Source organism: Passer domesticus, chromosome 3, assembly GCF_036417665.1.
Source record: "Passer domesticus isolate bPasDom1 chromosome 3, bPasDom1.hap1, whole genome shotgun sequence".
NCBI classification, from domain to species: Eukaryota; Metazoa; Chordata; class Aves; order Passeriformes; family Passeridae; genus Passer; species Passer domesticus.
Genome location: NC_087476.1, coordinates 43,339,806 through 43,357,824, shown reverse-complemented (window position 1 = coordinate 43,357,824; position 18,019 = coordinate 43,339,806). Strand labels below are relative to the sequence as shown.

Here is an 18,019-nt window from a genome sequence, read left to right as displayed (position 1 = left end):
ATTTATGAAGTTTAATAGCTCAGAAGAGTGCATCTCATCTGCCTATGCGTGTAATGGCTGTGTGACTTCTGGTCTAATGTGAACAATGTGACTTCTACTGCTTGTTCATTGACGCCTTCTTAATGTAAGGATTTATCTGTTTTCAGGATCAGCAGGATTACTTGAAAATAGCTAATTTTATAATCATAATTCTTAAATAATGTAATAATAGTTAAAATAATATTCTACCTCATAAAGGATGAGTGAATCTCTTTATAAAAATAAACACTTGTCCAAAGGAAGGGATTTTTATAATTTTATCCGAGTAAAACTGACTTATGCAGCTAAAATATTTTGTTACATAAATGGCACAATGTACGTAACTATGCACATCACAAAAGGAAATTATAACCTTATAAATAAAGCTGTTTGCCATTTTGATATAACCTTATAATAGTTTTTCCTACCAGAAGATGTTAAGCATTAACAAGTAGATTCAGGAAAACCACATTAGACAAGGCTCCTATTAGAAACTAAAAACAAACCAGAAGTTTGTGCATAAAGTTTTCCCCTCTCTTCTTTTAACTTCACTCCAATTTACTGGGCAGAGATAGAAAATGGCCTTACCTGTCTGGTCATGCAGGCACACACATGAACATCCATGTAAAGTCAGTGGAAACAATCTAAAAGTTCAGTAGCATTTCTCTTGAAACACAAGCTGTTTTACTCTGCTCCTTTTCTTGTCAAAGTGATTAAAGAAAGACTTGCTTTCTGATGATTGGCAGTATAGAAATAACAAGTGGTATGATTCTGTATCAGTTTTTTAACATATGATTTGAAAAGCTTGGTGTTAACCAAGAAACAGTTTTCTCCAGCACAGTAAGTAAACTTCAGTGTTATGAATCACATAAGAACATGTGAAGGGATAGAGAAAAATCATTTTCCCCTCCTTTCATCATCCTGTGAGTACAGAAAGCCTTCCTGTAGAAAGAGGGAATCTATTCTGCAGACTGGGGTGAGAGATGTAGGAGGAGGATACCTGTTCATAGCCCAGTAACTAAGGTGTTGTAGCAGTGGATGTAGTTCCCTTGTTTATATTCTCCAGTGACTTTCCAACATCCATTTGATTCATTAAAACTGGATTCAGAGAAGATCTTAGTCTTGAAGTTTACTTTAGGGACACCTTGCATTGGAACATCATTTTCATATCCACAAATGCGTAAGGACACTAATTTGGTTAAGATAACATGGAAAGCTATTGTGTTTTTATGCTTTAAAGCTTGAGAACTCCCAAATTAGCTGAGGGAAAAGCAATGTTTCAATGTTTTATGGTACTTGCTTGTTATTCCTTATGCAAAGAATCCTTCAGCTCAGTATTTGCTCACACTCATTTGCTAATGATATAAAGGAAAACACATGCCATTTGCCCACAACAGATATTTTCAGGTCAAAAGGTTTTTACTGTTAACCACATTCCTATCTCTCTCCAAGTCACTGTGCCTCATAACATATTGGCACAATTCATATCCATGAGAATTTCAAAGATAAAAAGCTAATGTGAAAGAAAAGGAGGGATGCACTTCCACAGATAAGGCAGCTTTACTTACATTTGGAACATAGAAACAAATGAAATTGTGTATGTGCAAAAATAAATTTGGCAAGATAATGCTTTAGACAAATTCACATACCTCTGCAGGAACTTCAAGCTTATTTGAAATAGCAAGTTTGAGAGAAGCTGGTGGGTGATGACTCACCCCAAAGAGCTCCTCTTTACCTGTTGTGAGGGAGACAGTGCTGTGCAGGTGGCTGTTTTACACTCTAAAATAACAAATCTGTAATTGCACTTTAAAATAACAGATCAAACTGTAGGGGTCTCATAGGCTTTCATGCCTGGCTTCGTACCCTGTCAGTGTGGATGATGTTTTAGTTGGTAGAGGTGCTCCAAAAGAGAGTTCAAAAATATTTTTACCTCAAGAAAAGCAGATGAATAAATTCTTGATCATGACCCTTTTGGCTGATGTCAAACATGTTGCAGAAAAGTTAGGCTAGAATGTAACATTAAATTTCTAATGACTTGGACAACATAATCCTTGGGGTAAAGATCAGTATGAATTCTAACTAATGAACTGCTATGCCTCACTGTGCAGGAGGCATAACTTTAATAAAATTTAATTTGTAACATTTTATGCTCTGCTTCTTCCAGTTTTTTTCTCTCCTTTTCCCACAATTAGTAAATTTTTTGAAAGGACTACATGATGTTCTTATGCATTAAAAATTCTTAGTGTCCTATCTGGGTAAGCTGATGTGCTGTGGCATTTTAGAGCAATCCATAAAAAACAAAGGACAAATAAGGTCAACAGAAAACATCATACATTATGAAACATTAATCATTATTGTTTTAGTCTCTTGTCTATCTATTATACCAAAATTTGTATGACCCAGTGAATTTGTAATATTTCACAGTGTTAGAACTTTTGTAAAAAGAAACTGCGTATGCAGTTTGATCCTTTTCCAGGTTTTGATGCTAACTCGCATAAAATAGTTGCAGAAGTATAAATTGGAAAGTAATCATTGGATTCATGGATCTAACTGGTTTATTTGGGGTGACTAAGGAAAATTAGTAAAACAAGGTTTAGTGAAGTGTGGTAGCTGTACTAGCCTTTCCAGCTTGGTCAAAATCTATTTTCATTAGAAAAATTTCCCATGTGATGGAACTCATGCTGTTTGGCTATGCTTAGCTATTTCTAAGAACACACAACTGTTCCAGGACCAGATGTCTTGGCCTTGTCTGTGAACTGTCAGCATGAATGACTTTTATGTGGCCCCAGTGACCTAAGGGAGAAGCTGAGGAATTAGAGACGCTGGGCATGCATGGAGCTGACTGTGACAACCTCTTCTGCTGCTTTTGCCACTGCTGTGAGCTCCTGTCATGCACTTGCACAGGTGCTGCAAGTTTCCAGAGCAACAAAGAGAATGCCTTACCTGAGATGAATGCAGCAGAAGTGGGCTCAGGTGCCAGCGAGTGGGGCAAGTAAGGACTAACACATGCCCTGAAGAAGTGGTGATGATAACAGGATGATGGTGATGATGGCAAAGTACACATGCTTGAATTAATAAAGACAGGATAGGCAGAATGAGGTGAAGATGGAGGACAAAACCCATCTAACCCAGTTTCTGCTGCAGGCAGGCAGCTGTAGCAGAGCACTGTATTTGTGACCCCAGGCTGCTTAGATGAAACACTGCTAATCTTTCTGAGGTCTTGAAAAATTAGTTACATGTATTAAACTTATATGAAGTTCCCCACAACTATCCTCTTCCCCTGGGCAGCAAGGAGTCTCTAAGTTACTTCTCAGAGCTGTGCCAGGAAATACTTTTAAATGTTGGAAAATATGACAGATAATTCCTTAAAACCTTTCTGCTTATTTAACTCCTGGTTCACTCACCTTAGCCACAGAACAAAGATTGTAATGTCAATTTTTTTTCCTCTAGTACACACGGAAAAGATGTTTTAAATATATTGATTAGTATGAATTGATTTAGGGCTTCAGTCAAAGGCTATTTTTGGTTGTTTTTTTTAATTACTTGTTTTTATTACAATGACACTCTGTAAAACTCCTTCTTAAATTATCCAACTATCATATGATGAGAGAACGGACATTTATGCAAAACTATTTTATCAGGAAGAAAAAAAGTCTAAGTACAATAAACAAGAAAAACTTCCTCAGGGTCACAGATTCATTTTTTGTTTTACAATTCCCCATGTTTGAGATATTATATTTAGGTTTTTCTGGATATAATGTGTTGCTAGTATATGTACACAAAAGTTTTAAAATAAGTTTGGAAAGTGCAGAATTCTTGTGTGAAACAGAAGCTTGCTAATCATTAATTAGCACTGCTAAAGTTAGAAAGTGCTAAAGCTCCTGTCAGAATCAGACTCATTGTTGCCAGGACTTGTGGTTTTAATGCAATAAGTGCCTTTCCTTGAAGGCCTGCCATAAGTTCAGTGATTACACTAGAATTTCAACTTCCATTAAAAAATTCTAAATTAAGATGTCTTGTTAAGCAGAGAGGCTTGAAAATATGAGTTATATATAACCGAGTATAAGATGAAAACAGCTCATGATCATTAATATGATCTCTTTATTTCTGAATATTAGAAAGGCAAACATTCTCAGTTGGCGAAGGAAACCTTTTGTTCGGCATGACAGGAGTTCAGAGTGACTTTTTTGTGCCAAATTTCATTTCTTGTTGATTGGCAGTTTTGCTGCCACAGTCATTGTCATGTCTAAGTCTTACGTGATGATGCAGAGTGGCTCAGGGTGCCCAGGCAGTGCAAAGGAGAGCTGCTTTATTGCAATAAACCAGGCCTTTTGAAGCAGTTAGCTGGTTACCAGTTTACATGGTTTTAAGGCACAACAAAACCAAGCAAACCAACCAGCACACAGCACGATGTGGACATGTGGCAGTCACGCAGGATGTCTCTCGTGTCTCTCATGTCTCTCCACCCCTATTCCAGCTGAGTCCCTCTCCCATAGTCCTCTTCTACTTAGCTGAAGTAGCAGGCTTGAGCCATGACTTTACAAGGCCCTTATTTTATAAGGTTTTATCTATATGCAACAGGTTTAGCTCACTGTCAACTACAAATATGAGATAGCAGTCTGTATTTTTCAGGTACAGAACTTGTCTTCACTGGGAACTTGCCGGACAGTGTATTGACTAATACTGTTATTGACTGCCAGCTGTAGTTCATTATGTGAATTCATAGGATGTGCATAACTTCTTTTTCTTTTTTCCACTGCAATCAGTGGAAAAAATATTTTTTTGTATTCATCAGATGATTTTTTCAATCCATTAAAAGTGTGAAAAAGAAAAAAAAGGCACTAGAGGGGAGAATGTCAGAGATCTTAGGAATTCCTACAGGGAAATATAATCCTTTTTTTTCGCATCACTGGTGTCCTTCAGAGAGCCATTGTGAAATTGGAGTCCCCCACAGCATTCTGCATAGCAATGTTGTGAAGCTGATTCCTCTACATTTGCTGTGAATTTTATCAATATTTGTATACCAGGAATAGCAGGCTCTTGTGCTCATTTCTACTTGTGAAAACAAGAGTGAGTCTTTGTTGACTTAATTTCCTTTGTGCAGCACTTTACAAATGAGATGTGCCACAAAACTGTAGCGTTCCTAGAATGGGTGTCTGCCCAAAGTCTGTCCTAACCCTTCTCGACATTCAAATTGACACTGTGGAAATTGTACATACTCTGTGTAGAGAGGTACTGTCTATCTATTCAAAGACTCATTAAGCCCTATAACATGAATGTGCCATAATACAGTACTTGGGGAAGTTAAAGTTCTTCCTTTTCTGGTCAGCTATATATAATTTGGATGACCAGACCTGTCACTGTCCCTTGAGGGCCTGTTATATGGCTTATGTTTTTATGTTATGGCTTATGTTTATCAGGAGTCATCTGTGTACTGTATTCTAGCAGGAACCATCATATGATGCAGGATGTGTGATTTTCAAATGAGTGGAGGCTGAAATACTGAGTTGCTATTTCACTCAGAAGCATTTCTGTTTGGAAAGACTAAAGAAATTGTTTTTCATTGAAATCAATTTAGCGCCAAAAAGCTCAAAAAGAGATTTCCCTGGGTGCTTAAGGGGAATAGGTATGCCATAATACATATGATTTAAATATATTTGTCTGGACGTATTGGAATACAGTACAGCAATATATCAATACAAAAGCAATAAAGTAAAACTCCTGAGCAGAGTTATGGTTTTATATTTTAGTGCAGTGCTACCGTTTTGTTAGTGATTATTTTTTATTATCAATATACCTACATGCTCTGCTCATGGACAGGGAAATGACTATGCAGGGATAAACAGAAGGATTCTTGTTCTCCAAAGACTTTACAGTGGAAATGTAAGTCTGCTCTGTGCACTCAGCATACTCAGTCAGGGAAGCTGAGAGGCACAGACACCCTGTCATATTGTTCCGGTGGAAAGGTGATCTCCTCTAGGAACAGGGATGGAAAAAACCTGTTTTGATAAACTATATTTACACTATTTTATATACAGTGCTGCTCCTTAGTAGCTGGATCTCATTTCTCTTTGCTTCCAAAGATTCCTGAGTATGAAGGCAGCCACTTAGGTGGGCTGGACTCAGGGAGTGCTGGGCTTTTTTCAGTTCAGGTGTTGGCAGGGCTGATCGAGGAATTGGGAAGCTGGGATGCCTCAGTGGGGGCCCACCAGCAATAACCAGTCTTTGATAGTGGTAGTCTTGGGTTAGTTGTCACTGCACTGATTTTGAAGATTCTTGTTCAAACAGTTGTTATCACAAGAGAAAAATTTTATGTGGTCCAAAGTGTTCAGGTGTTTTGATAAAAATCTAAATATATGTTTATGTAGGTAGCTTGAATATTTTTACCTTTAGATTTTCTGTAACTGAAAAAAAACAGAATTACCCATGACAGTGAGTAAGTGTGAGATACTGACTTTTGTGCTTGATGAGCAGAATGTGTGTGACAGTAGACTTCAAACATTTTTCTTTGATTTTATTGGCTCCAAAATACTGGGAAATTGTGTTTTATCTTTCAAAAATATTAATTGTCATCCATATTAGAGAAAACATTCTTTCATGCAGCATTGAATGATAGGTTTTTTTTCCTTCAGGCTCTGTGATCCTAATAGCTCTTAATTTTGTATAGTGCCTCTGTTAGCCCATCTTCTTGAGCAGATAAAATGTAGAGAGAAAAGTGGATAAAACAATACAATTTACTGTAGCTGGGAACCTTCTCAGCTAAAGTATCTGTAGCTGTCTCCAAAATGTGTTTGCTTCACTCAGCTTGATCAAGGTATAAATCAGAGAGGAGAATTCTTCCCACTGAACATTTTAAAGACAGATAGAGATGCAGATGGGTTCAGGAAAACATGAGACTGAATCTAAATGTGAAATGAAATATAGATAAAAGCGTCTTGCCTCAGACAGTTTTAATATTAATACCAACATCTCCTGGATGAAAAAGACCAATATTTTGTGGTTGTGACATTTTCCACAGGTACAAAACAAGCAGGTTTCCTAGGGATGTTTCTGAACTTGATGGAAAAAAAAAAATCTATTTTGTAAATGGTGGCATGATTTTAGATTCAGCCTAGAATGATACATTAAGTTCCATTACCTACCTACATTTTGGGTTTTAAAAATAAAGAAGGAACAACTTTTAATGGATTTGAAAGTAGATATACAGCACTCTATTCTGCAATAATTGTTGAGTAAACTTACTTGTTTTTGTTGCTTATGTAAAAAACCTTCAGAAGCAAACATTCTATACAGATGGAGACTATGAATTATCTCTTTGCCCTAGATTGTAAACACATAATTTCTAATGGAATTGGATAGCATTAATAATATATAAATTTCCACCATCTGGTAAAAAGTCTTGTAAGAAACTTTTTTTAACAGAAAACAAGGCCTGATTTGTAAAAGCTGCCTGAAGATCAGGTGTTCTGGATGTTTGATCTTAAAATGAACAGTAGATGGCTTCAGAGAACATTCCCCTCAGTGATGGCTAGCTCTAGATAAAGATAGAGGGCACAGCTGCAGATTATTAAGAATGGCCACAAGGATTTTGTGTGGAAAAGTCAGATTTGCTTCTTTTATTTTTTAATTTTTTAAAAATGTTTACTTTTTTTAATACACTGCTAGTAAGAAACAAAAAAAAAATTAAAAAATAGGACTGCTTGATTAAAATGCACTACCAAACTTCCACATCTAATAACACTTAAAACACAGCTGTACTGGATTATTCTGGAGTTCTGCTGAGCCTAGTGTCTCCCATGAGAGAGAATCTTGTACAACAAGGGTAGAAAAGAGGTTTCTGAAGAGGGTGAGTGTTTATTGAAGCTTATCTTCATAAGCCTTTCCATCTCCCATTGATTTGTTGTATCCAGTATTGTGTTACTATAATCTGATGAACCATTCAGCAAATCTGTCTTTGATGCTGATTTCCACCACATTATAGCAATGAACTCATAGGTCAGGTACACACTTCACAGTAATTTTTAATCACTCATTATGAGAATAATGACATCATAAGCCGTGTGTCGTATCTAAGTCACAATGACTTAGAACCTGTGACTGCTTCTGATCCTGAAGTTCTGAGCAGTTTTCTCAGTGTTTCTCAATTGTTCAATGGCTTTGTTCTTTCTTGTCATTTTCTCTGTGCATTTCCAGTTCTGCTGTCCTTTTTTTGAGGTAGTGTGATGAGTAGGTTTGCACAATGCCACAGTGGCACTTTACAGTTTTCTTCTTTGCTCTTGTTTAAGGTAGAAAACCACAAGTGTTGTATTATCTGCTTCCTTAAAGCAGTTTAAGTGCTTAAACTTCACAGCATAGCCCTAGTAAGCTGAATTATGTTAGAGATAATTAGGCCTTAAAAAAAAAATTGAATGTGAAGACATACCTTGCCCCAGATCTCCAACTTAGTATTTAGACAAGCGAGCATCTTTGAATTTTGTTTCTAATGAAAATGTCTAAATTGTCTCACACTATTTTAATAATTTCAATGTTGGGCCACAGTATTTTGTTCCATGTGAAGAATCAGGACAAGTTGCTTTTTTATACCCCTCACCTACATGTATACATTGGTGTATGTTTATGGAAGTATATGAGAAAGGTTTTGTCTTCCTCACAATTAAAAATAGATGCAAATGCTATTTTAGAAAAATATAGAGCTCCAAATTAACTGGTTTTCAATATGTTAATACATTTACTACATTTTCTTCATTTCTTTCAAACCTTGAGACAAAATGAGAACATACTCATCTCTACCATTTCAAACAAGTACCTTTCTTTATAATACTACATTTATAAAATGCTGCAGTCGTCATTCTTACTGTTGGAATTTGTAGACTGAAAATGATGAATTTATCTGTAGAATTGGAGACCAGCTTTTCTCATGGTCCAGAGTGTTATAAAATAAAATAAACACTTTTTACTAACTGGCTGATACCTTGCTGTTCTATGTATGTGTTTTTCTTTTCCTGCTTAGCTATTGTTCCTCAGTCAATCAGCTCTAATAAGGGATGATTTTCCTTTCTTGTCTGTAGCATTCTATATAAAATTACAGAGTTCACTGATATATAAACAAGTTAGAATTATTCAAATAGTTTTAAATCATAAATTAACTTCCTTCTTTAAAGGAAGAAAAAGAATATGAAATCTGGTGGCCTTTTACCCTACTTTGTCTCTTTGCCTCCCCTTATACAACTTTTTGTATGTATATGGACACACATGAATTTCTTTATCTAGCTTCAGAGGACAATAAATTCTCTCACCTAGAAATTTATGTAAGAAAATTCTGGGAATTAGTTACATCAGCTAGATAGAATGAACATGTTTATAAATACCAAGTCACCTTTCAGCAAAGAGAAAAATATATATATATATGAGCATGGCATTAACTCTATGAGGAACAGTCTCCTCAGAATTCATTTTCATTTTTGAGGAGAACCATGGTACTAATATGCATTGACCATGAAATGAGTGCTGTCAGGGATCTGCAGGTTTGCTGAATCAGAGCAACACATTGCCTGTCTAATGCCTCCCTAGCTCCTCTGATGATGGATATCAACAACAAGGAAGCTGCCTGGTTGTGTTGCTAATTTGTTATTTTATTTATAGGTCTTTTTTGTGTGTGTCACTTTTATGTATGATGTATTTCCATTGTTGATGTGTCTTCCTTCTGCTCTCCATGGTGTTTCTGTGTTCCCAGCAGATTCATGTGTTTGTGGCAATGAAAGAGAGAGAAGTGACGACTGTCCTCCTAGGACACAGCTCATAAATTATCCCTTACAACCAAAGCACCAGACAAAACAGTTTTTTGAAGTGGTCACAGATGAGCTATGTCCAAAAGGAATTTGCTTTTTCAGATGTTTATTAATGCATCTGTTTACTGATCTACGGCATGCAAACTGCACAAAGGTCACCATTTGCAGGTGGAAATACATTTGCCAAGCCCCCTGGAGACCGGCTTGATTCTGATCACAGTGGATGCTAGGTTAAACCCAAGGTCTTAACCAGATGGTTTCAACTGTTTTTTCTGGTTGAAGTGTTACATTGAGTGCAAATTTTTTCTTTAGCATGGAGAAAGCACAAAATAAAAGATGAGAGAGAAATGGAGGCAGAAAGTAGAGCAATTAATATTACCAGCTGTGACTAAAGCTGCTACGAATATGGTGAGCTCAGAATATTTAGTATATTTATTCCAAACGATGTTTTAAATAACTGTAATTATATAATTAAACAACTTCCCGTATAAAATTTTATCACATAGAATTAAAGATGACTATATTCTGTACAGCAAAATGAAGGCAATACTAAGAGGGGAACAAAACTTGGGACATTCATTCTACAAAAATTTTGAAGGATGAAAAAAATGAAAATATATTCCAAAAAGTCTCTCTTCTGAAGGCTATTTTCTTTTGTACATGTAGGAAGAAAAAGCTGAAAGAGCTGGAACTTGGAACTGGGACAAGTTAGTCTCTTGTGCTGCTGAATTTCAAGATACTCCATTTCTGGAACTCTGAAAATGTAGTGAAGGGTCACCATATTAGGTAAGCAGCAGGAGATCAGTGTCTGACAGGACACCAGTTAGATCTAATACACACCCTTTACAGTTCTTATGCAAGTATTTGTTTTTGAGAAGTTGGTACTTGCAAAGCAGGAAAGGAAAGCATGTAGATTTTTTAGTTGTCTCTCCTCCCCATCAAAAAAAAAAAAGGCTAAGAGCTAAGCATAAAGCATCTACATTTGCCTAATATCACTAAGCATACTTCAGCTAGGCTATCCTTTCTCCATTCTTTTGCTATCATCTCTGGCATAGGCACTGAAATCTTTCTTTATTTAGCAAATGTTTTGTTGAAGAAGAAGATCCACCAGAGTCTGTGAACAATTATATTGTATACTTTTTACCAAAACACCCAAATTTTGTAATTTTTGCATGGTCTATAGAACTCATCATGCTTGTTCTCATTAGATTTTCAAAATAAAAGCTGTGGGTATGTCTACACTGCTCTATGTCTGCATAGAAAAGGCAGCAGTGAATAAATCTAGCACTCTGCACAGGAATGGACACATGGATTAATTTTCTGCCTTGCTGACTCTGTTTTTTGCACCATGTCAAGTTCCTGAGCAATCTCACCAGCCCTCCTTGCACAGATGGATGAGTTCCTTCTGGGCAGGGCTGAGCTGAGGAAGAACAAAGTCTGCAGATATACTGGTTTTTAGGACTCCCGTAAAAGACATTATCTTTTACTTATTCAAGGTATAATTGTACCAGATCCCATGTAACCTTACAACATCAGTTTTTAATTTTGCAAGTGCAGTTTATGAGTAAAGCTTGAGCATATTATGAAAGCTTTTTCTAGAACACAAGGGGAATGGCCTTACACTGCATGAAAGGATATGAAACAAATCCAAGCAAATAATATTTTGTATACTCTATTGGACTAAAGAAAAAAAAAAGCTGGTTTATTTTTTTTTTTAAGCAACATCTTTTCTCACCTAAAATGAAATCTCAAGACTTTTAAGGTTAGTGATGTGGCTAATTAGGTGTAGTTTCCATTATGAGTATTTGGTGAGAGGAAAAAAAATGAGACATTCCCCCAGGTCCATTTATGAAGAATTGACTGCGTGAATAGAGGTAGAGTGACTGCAAACTCTTAATGGTGCCTTAATTCAGGTCTCCCGGGGACTGCACCTGGAGACAGTTTTGGCCCCTGGTGAGGACTGTTCTTGTGAACCCATTGTGAAACTAATTGATGTAGGCAAAAGGTAGCATTCTGGCCTTGCTTTTGTTGTTTTCCTAGACTGTGCAGCACTGATTTTAAATCAATTTTTTTTTCAGCAAAAACTAAGGTGGAAAACTGAATTCCCCCTTTACTTGTAGATTAGCTCTCTGCTTGTTTTTAATACATGTATCAGTTACACAAAGCTTGGGCAGCCCTCTTTTAAAGGACTGAGTAGGCTTTCAGCTTGTCCTTTTTCTTGTCATTTTCAGTGGCTTTGGGTAACTTTCTGATCTCTTTATTAACCTTTATTCACTGTGTTTTATTTGTCCCAATCAATGGTAAGTGCACAGCTTTCTGTTCTGGACTCTCTGTACACTATAATACAGTTTTGTTCCCCTGATTGAGTTGTTCTATTATTGTTATTTCTGTTTTCACTCTTAAAGCTTGCCTTTCTTTAATTCACTTTAAACAAACATCTGAATAGCTTTAAAGAGTAGATGACACCAATCCTGTCAAGACCCCATTGATCTTCCAACTGAAGCTGGTGGGAGGCAAGCTGGTCACTTTCTCCCTGTGTTTAGGTTCTTAATTTTGTGATTATTTTGATAGCTTAGGAGGTTTAGTAGCAATGGAGGTGAACTCATCCTTGCCTTTTCATGTACACCTCCTTTTTGTGTTAGTCCCAGACAATATGGCACTGTCAGAAAGTGTTAGATACAGTTTTTTATGTTGTCTGAAACAGTTTCTCAACTGGAAGCTGGAAATAGCACTTTGAAAGCCTGTGTCCCGGACTGAGTTTAGCATGTTTTGTTAACACTTATCTTCATTATGGTTATTTCTGCCAAATATGTTCTGCTTTTCAGACAGTTCCAGACAGTTCAGTTTCCCTGAAGGGGAAGATCTGTTGGGCATTAGCTGTGGAGATAAATAGATGTTCACTGAAAATGCAAAAGGAGAGAATTAGCATGTAATGAGTTATTTTTCTATACACAGAAATTCTTTTGTATCGAATTAGGTACAGACCATGTTCTGCATTTTTAACTTTTATATCCTAATTTTTGGTATGTGTTTCATATTGTAAACTTTAAAAAAAAATGAGCCTTTTTTAGGATAAAGAATGGCGATGACCTGAGGGTAGGTCTGCACAGTAGAGTGAAGGAGCTTCACAGGTCCCTGAGCAGCTGGAGCTGTGCACCATTAAGTCTTTAAAGCCTAGCTGTTGTCTTCAGGGTTGGGTGTATGCTGTGCTCACTGAATATCCTGCTTTTGGGGTCAGACAAGCAGAGCCATTTCAAATATCTATGTCCCTGATATGTGAGGTGTAGCCCCAGCTTTTGCAGTGATGTTTACTCATCAGGTTCTTCCAGCTGGGCCAGAAAATCAGAACTTCACACATTCATTCATTGTAATAACATGCTTATCTGATTAAGATGGCCTGTTGGCTTCCTTGCAAGAAATTAAATAAAAACTTATTTTTGTCTGAAGCAGGATAGGAGAGTAATGAAATAGCTCTACCAGTTTTGTCAGGTTTGGAATCCATAAGGAATTTCCCTCTGTCAAATTAGTAGGGATGTTTTCCACTGTCACCTCGTAGTGTGGTGAGAGCTGTGCTGCAGGATCATTTGGCAATTTATCTAACCACACACATCGGGAACAGCAGCTTCAAGGACTGAGTCCAGGCTGTATTTATCCTATGCCTTATTATGTGGAGATTCTCTTGGTCTCTTCTGTTCCTTTCTTCTGGGTCTTCTGAGAGAACTTGAACAGTAAGAATAGATCAAATAAATCCGAACTCACCTCAAAATCTCAGTGGAGCATGAGCATTGTACTGAGTCCACTATATAATACAACAGAAAAGGTCCTGAAGCCACAGTTTAAGCTCATGTCTCTCTGCATGTCAGCCTAAATCATCTGACACAGCTGGCCTACTCTGGCATAAAGCCAACCCAGTGAATGTAAAGAAATTCTCAAGCCTAATAAATAATACATGAATGTACAAAAACCTCCCAAAAGACCCCAAAAAAACATACACCCCACAAAAAATCTTCAAAAAACCATAAAGAAAACCAATCAAAACCCCCTACCCAAAATACTCTGGGACCACAATAATGCCAGCTATTTTACTTCAGTATTTTTCTTACACTAAGATGCTCTAATTTCCTATATTGCATCATAAGCTGAAGGCACTAGAAAGCTCTTTGATCCACTGATATCTTCCCAGTACTTCAACTCTGAGGAATTTGAAGTATCAAAAGCTCTAAGATTGGCTTAGAAATGCAGAGGCCTGCCTGAATGAGAGCTGTTGATTGCAGATTCAGAACTTCCAGCAGCTACACAGATAATATCATTTCAGTGTATGTATTTTTTTTTTGCATAGAAAACAGAATTAAAGTGAAGCATGCAGGCTCTTGTATAGTGCAGATGGTGTGATAAAATTTGAGACGCATGAAAAAAAGAAGAAGAATTTTTCATTTAAACTTATCAAAACAATAAAATTATAATGGTGTCAAGCTGTAAATATTATTGTAAATTGCAATATATTAATCTTTGAGTGTTTGTATATGTATATATCCATGCCTACAATCAGCTCTCTGATTTGTCTTTGTGTCTATGTAACAGCTGTACCACTTTATGCTGTGATAGTGATGTGACCACAGATACACAATTTATGTCCAGTTTCAGTCTGTAAAGTCAAATGACATCAGTAAAATTCACTACTTCTAAATTAAGATTATAATGACCTTGCTGACACTGTATCTTTAATATTCTTTGATCTAAGAGATACATTGCCAAACAAAGCATCTTTGAACTGGAGAGGGAGTAAGAAAACCAGGAAAACAGTCAGAATGCAGTATGACATTTTGGAAAGTGATATTGGAAGTCAATTTGGGGTTATAGAGGACAAGTAACTAAACTTGTCTTTGTGCTATGCAGCAAGGAGCTGGCAGATCCTTTGGTGTATAGGTGGGGGTCCACAAATTGAGGCAGCAAAGTGATTTTAATTCTAACTTACAGCAGTGGTGAGCCTGGTACAGAAATATCGTGTGCTACTCTGGTACAGACATTTTTTAAAAGGATGTTGGAATGGTGGTACAGAAAAGAACTGTAAAATGCCCTTTGGAGACTGCACAATCTCTGAGAGATAATTTGATTATAGTGTTTAAGTATCTTCAAGGGAAAAATACAGAACACTGAACCAATGGTTGGGAGCTGCAGACAGACAAGTTTAAATTAAAATGAGGTACAATATTCTTTAAAGTGAGATTGATTAACCATTGGAACAAAGGAAGTGCTTGAATTCTCATTGTATTGCATTCTTCAAATCATGGCTGAATGTCCTTTCTGAAAGTCAAACACAACTTATGGGACTCAGAGGGAAGTAACCCGCAGAATCTGAATGACTTTTTTGAAAGGGTCTGCAAGAACAACTACAGAATTTGCTCTCTTCAACTCTTCAATTTTCTAACATAAAGCCATGTACTTCACAACTTCTCTCAGACAAGTTTGTTTTGGGATCATGTCTCTCAAAATTCCCACATTGGACTGTGAATTCAGAAGCATTCAAGTCATATGTTCTCCTCTGAAAATGATACCACATTTCTCTCTGATTAGTATTGTTGATAGCAAAATACCCCTTCTACTGTTGAATGTTTCTTTCATTGCCCCAAGGATGAGTATTAGTTATGATAAAAGGATATATGATATAAAGGCTTTCTGTGCTAAGTCTATCCCTCATAGACAGACTGAAAGATACAAGAGTCTATATATGAAAATGGATTTTTCAAAATCAGTGTATATCCAGCATAATCTAACTCTAATGAAATCCTATTGAACTGTGATGAAATCACGAAAGCTCTGCCTCCATAAGTGAAATACTGTAATTCTATGCTCAAAGTTACTTCTAGTATTTACAACTTACGTTGCACCTTATGACATTTAATTTAGGCAGTCCATTTTAGCCTAGGCCTACTATGTAAACACAGACAAAATTTTGTATATTAAATCTGCTCTATACAAAGCCTTGGTGCCTACCATATATAGGACTGAAACAGGCCACTGATTTAATGGTAAAGTTACCATGCATTTGCTGATCCTTGTGATCTGTCTGCACACAGCATCCTACAGAGTGCTAATAACTTGGAATCCCAGTTATTTGGCCTTTGCTGTGGGATAGGAGTACAACCAGGGATAATTTCCATGGACCAGTTGATGCATGGTTCCTTTCTTCCCTGTGATATCTCTTTTAAATCTGTATTTTTCCTGCTAGCTCAACAACACCTGCAGGAGTTACTCAGCTCAGGAAATACCCATTTATGCATATCAAGCAAAAGAGTAAAAATGAAACAGCTGATCACAGTAAAAAATGTTATGCTTTTTCCTCTTACTTCCTGCACAAGTAAGAGCTGCTGTTATACAGAAAATCTATTTGCTAGAAGTTAATGGCAGATATTGAGCAGACATCGCAGTTCATGACAGTACTTCCTTGTGTGGAGTCAGCTTTTTTATTTTTATTTGCAAAGTAAAACGTTAAATACTCAGTTTTGGAATGTTTTTCCTTTAAAATACAAAAAATATTTGGAAATGTGACTAACTGTTCATATAGACTGTCTTGGGAGAAAAGGAAGCAGCTGTAAAGGATTCACAGAACATGAATTCTTGAAAAATGATGATATATAGTCTATAGAGGGATGTTTGGAAGTGCACATCACCTTGGAGTTGTCAGCAGCAGTAAACAAAATAATGTTAGCTTTTAGCCCTTGAAGAGACAATGAGTGTTTATTTCTAGCCAAATTTTAACAAGACCTTTCCAAGCACACAAAACACTTTCAGCATCTAATCTCTGGTTAAACTCTGAGAAGTAAGTCAGATGCTGCAAATGCCTCCAAAGAGCAGTGGCCAGTGGCTCAATGTCCAGGTAGCAATCTGTGACAGGTGGCATCTCTAAGGGGCTGATACTGGCACCAGTGTATTTAATATCTTCATCACTGACCTAGAGAGTGGGATCAAGTGCTCCCTCAGTAAATTTGCAGATGACAAGAAGATGAGTGGTGCTGTTGACACACCTGAGTGATGAGCTGCAATCCAGAGGGACCTGGACAAGCTGGAGAAGAGGGGTCATGTGAATCTCATGAAGTTCAACAAGGACAAGCACAAGGTACTGCATAAGGTTTGGGTCAACCCCTGGTATCAGTACAGGATGGGGATGAACAGATTTAGGTCAGCCTTGCAGAGAGTGGCTGGGGGTGCTGGGGGTGAGAGGCTGGACAGAAGCCAGAAAAGTGCATTCACAGCCCAGAAATCCAAACTGGTCTGCACCCAAAGCAGTGTGCCAACAGGTCAGGGGAAGGGATTCTGCCCCTCTACTCTGTTCTTGTGCGACTGGAACACTACATCAAGCTCTGGGATCACCAGCACAGAAAAGACCTGGACCTGTTGGAGTGAGTTCAGAGGAGGGGCACCAAGATGACCAGAGGAATGGAGCACCTTTTTTATGAGGAAAGGCTGAAATAATTGGGTATGTTCAGTGTGAAAAGAGAAGGTTTTGGGGTGAGCTTAAATACATCTTTCAAGACATAAAGGAAACCATGATGACAGACTTTTCAGTAAGGCCTGTTGTGATAGGACAAGGGCTAATGGTTTTAAACTAAAAGAGGATAAATTAGGATTAGATATAAGGAAGAATTTTTTTTTTTTATGATGAGATAGGAATAGAGGTACAGGTGGCCCAGGGAAGAGGTAGATGTCCCATCCCTGGAAACCTTCAAGGTGAGGTTGGATGGGGCTCTGATCCACCTGATCTACTCAAATATGTCTCTTATATAAACAGACTAGGTGACCTTTAAATGTCCCTTCCCACCCAGACTATTCTCTGATTCTGAAAATCATGACTCTATGATGATCTTTCTGTTCCCTACCTCCTGTAAAGTACAAGGAAAAAACAGACACAAACCTTTTCAAGTTAGAGTGGACTGTTTTTTTTTTTAAACTTATGGTATTCCAGTTTCATCTTTTTTTATATGTAATGTCTAAATTAGTGTTTTATGGATGAATTTTGTTCTCTTTATCCTCAAAAAGGTTCTCTTTATCCTCACAAATTTATGTTCAACTTTAGATCTATTGCTAATGTCTTATTTAAGGCATTGTACTACCATTTTATTATTTGGGACATACTTTCTAAAGTTTTTTTGAAATAACATTGCACTGCTTATATCAAGTGCTTTTGTAGCTACATTTTCAAAATACTGAGATCT

The 18,019-nt window shown here is 37.0% G+C and overlaps 1 long non-coding RNA gene across 2 annotated transcripts in view; it reads left to right on the top strand.

Annotated features, from left to right (window-relative positions):
* The window catches only part of LOC135298043 (uncharacterized), a 35,208-nt gene that overhangs the window by 4,079 nt on the left and 13,110 nt on the right, over nucleotides 1–18,019 (top strand). Inside the window, exon 3 of one of the 2 annotated variants that reach the window (XR_010360010.1) lies at nucleotides 10,473–10,592. This is a non-coding gene — a long non-coding RNA (uncharacterized LOC135298043). Of the gene's footprint in view, nucleotides 1–10,118; nucleotides 10,173–10,472; nucleotides 10,593–18,019 lie in introns of those variants that run through there. The other variant, XR_010360011.1, reaches the window with a different exon arrangement.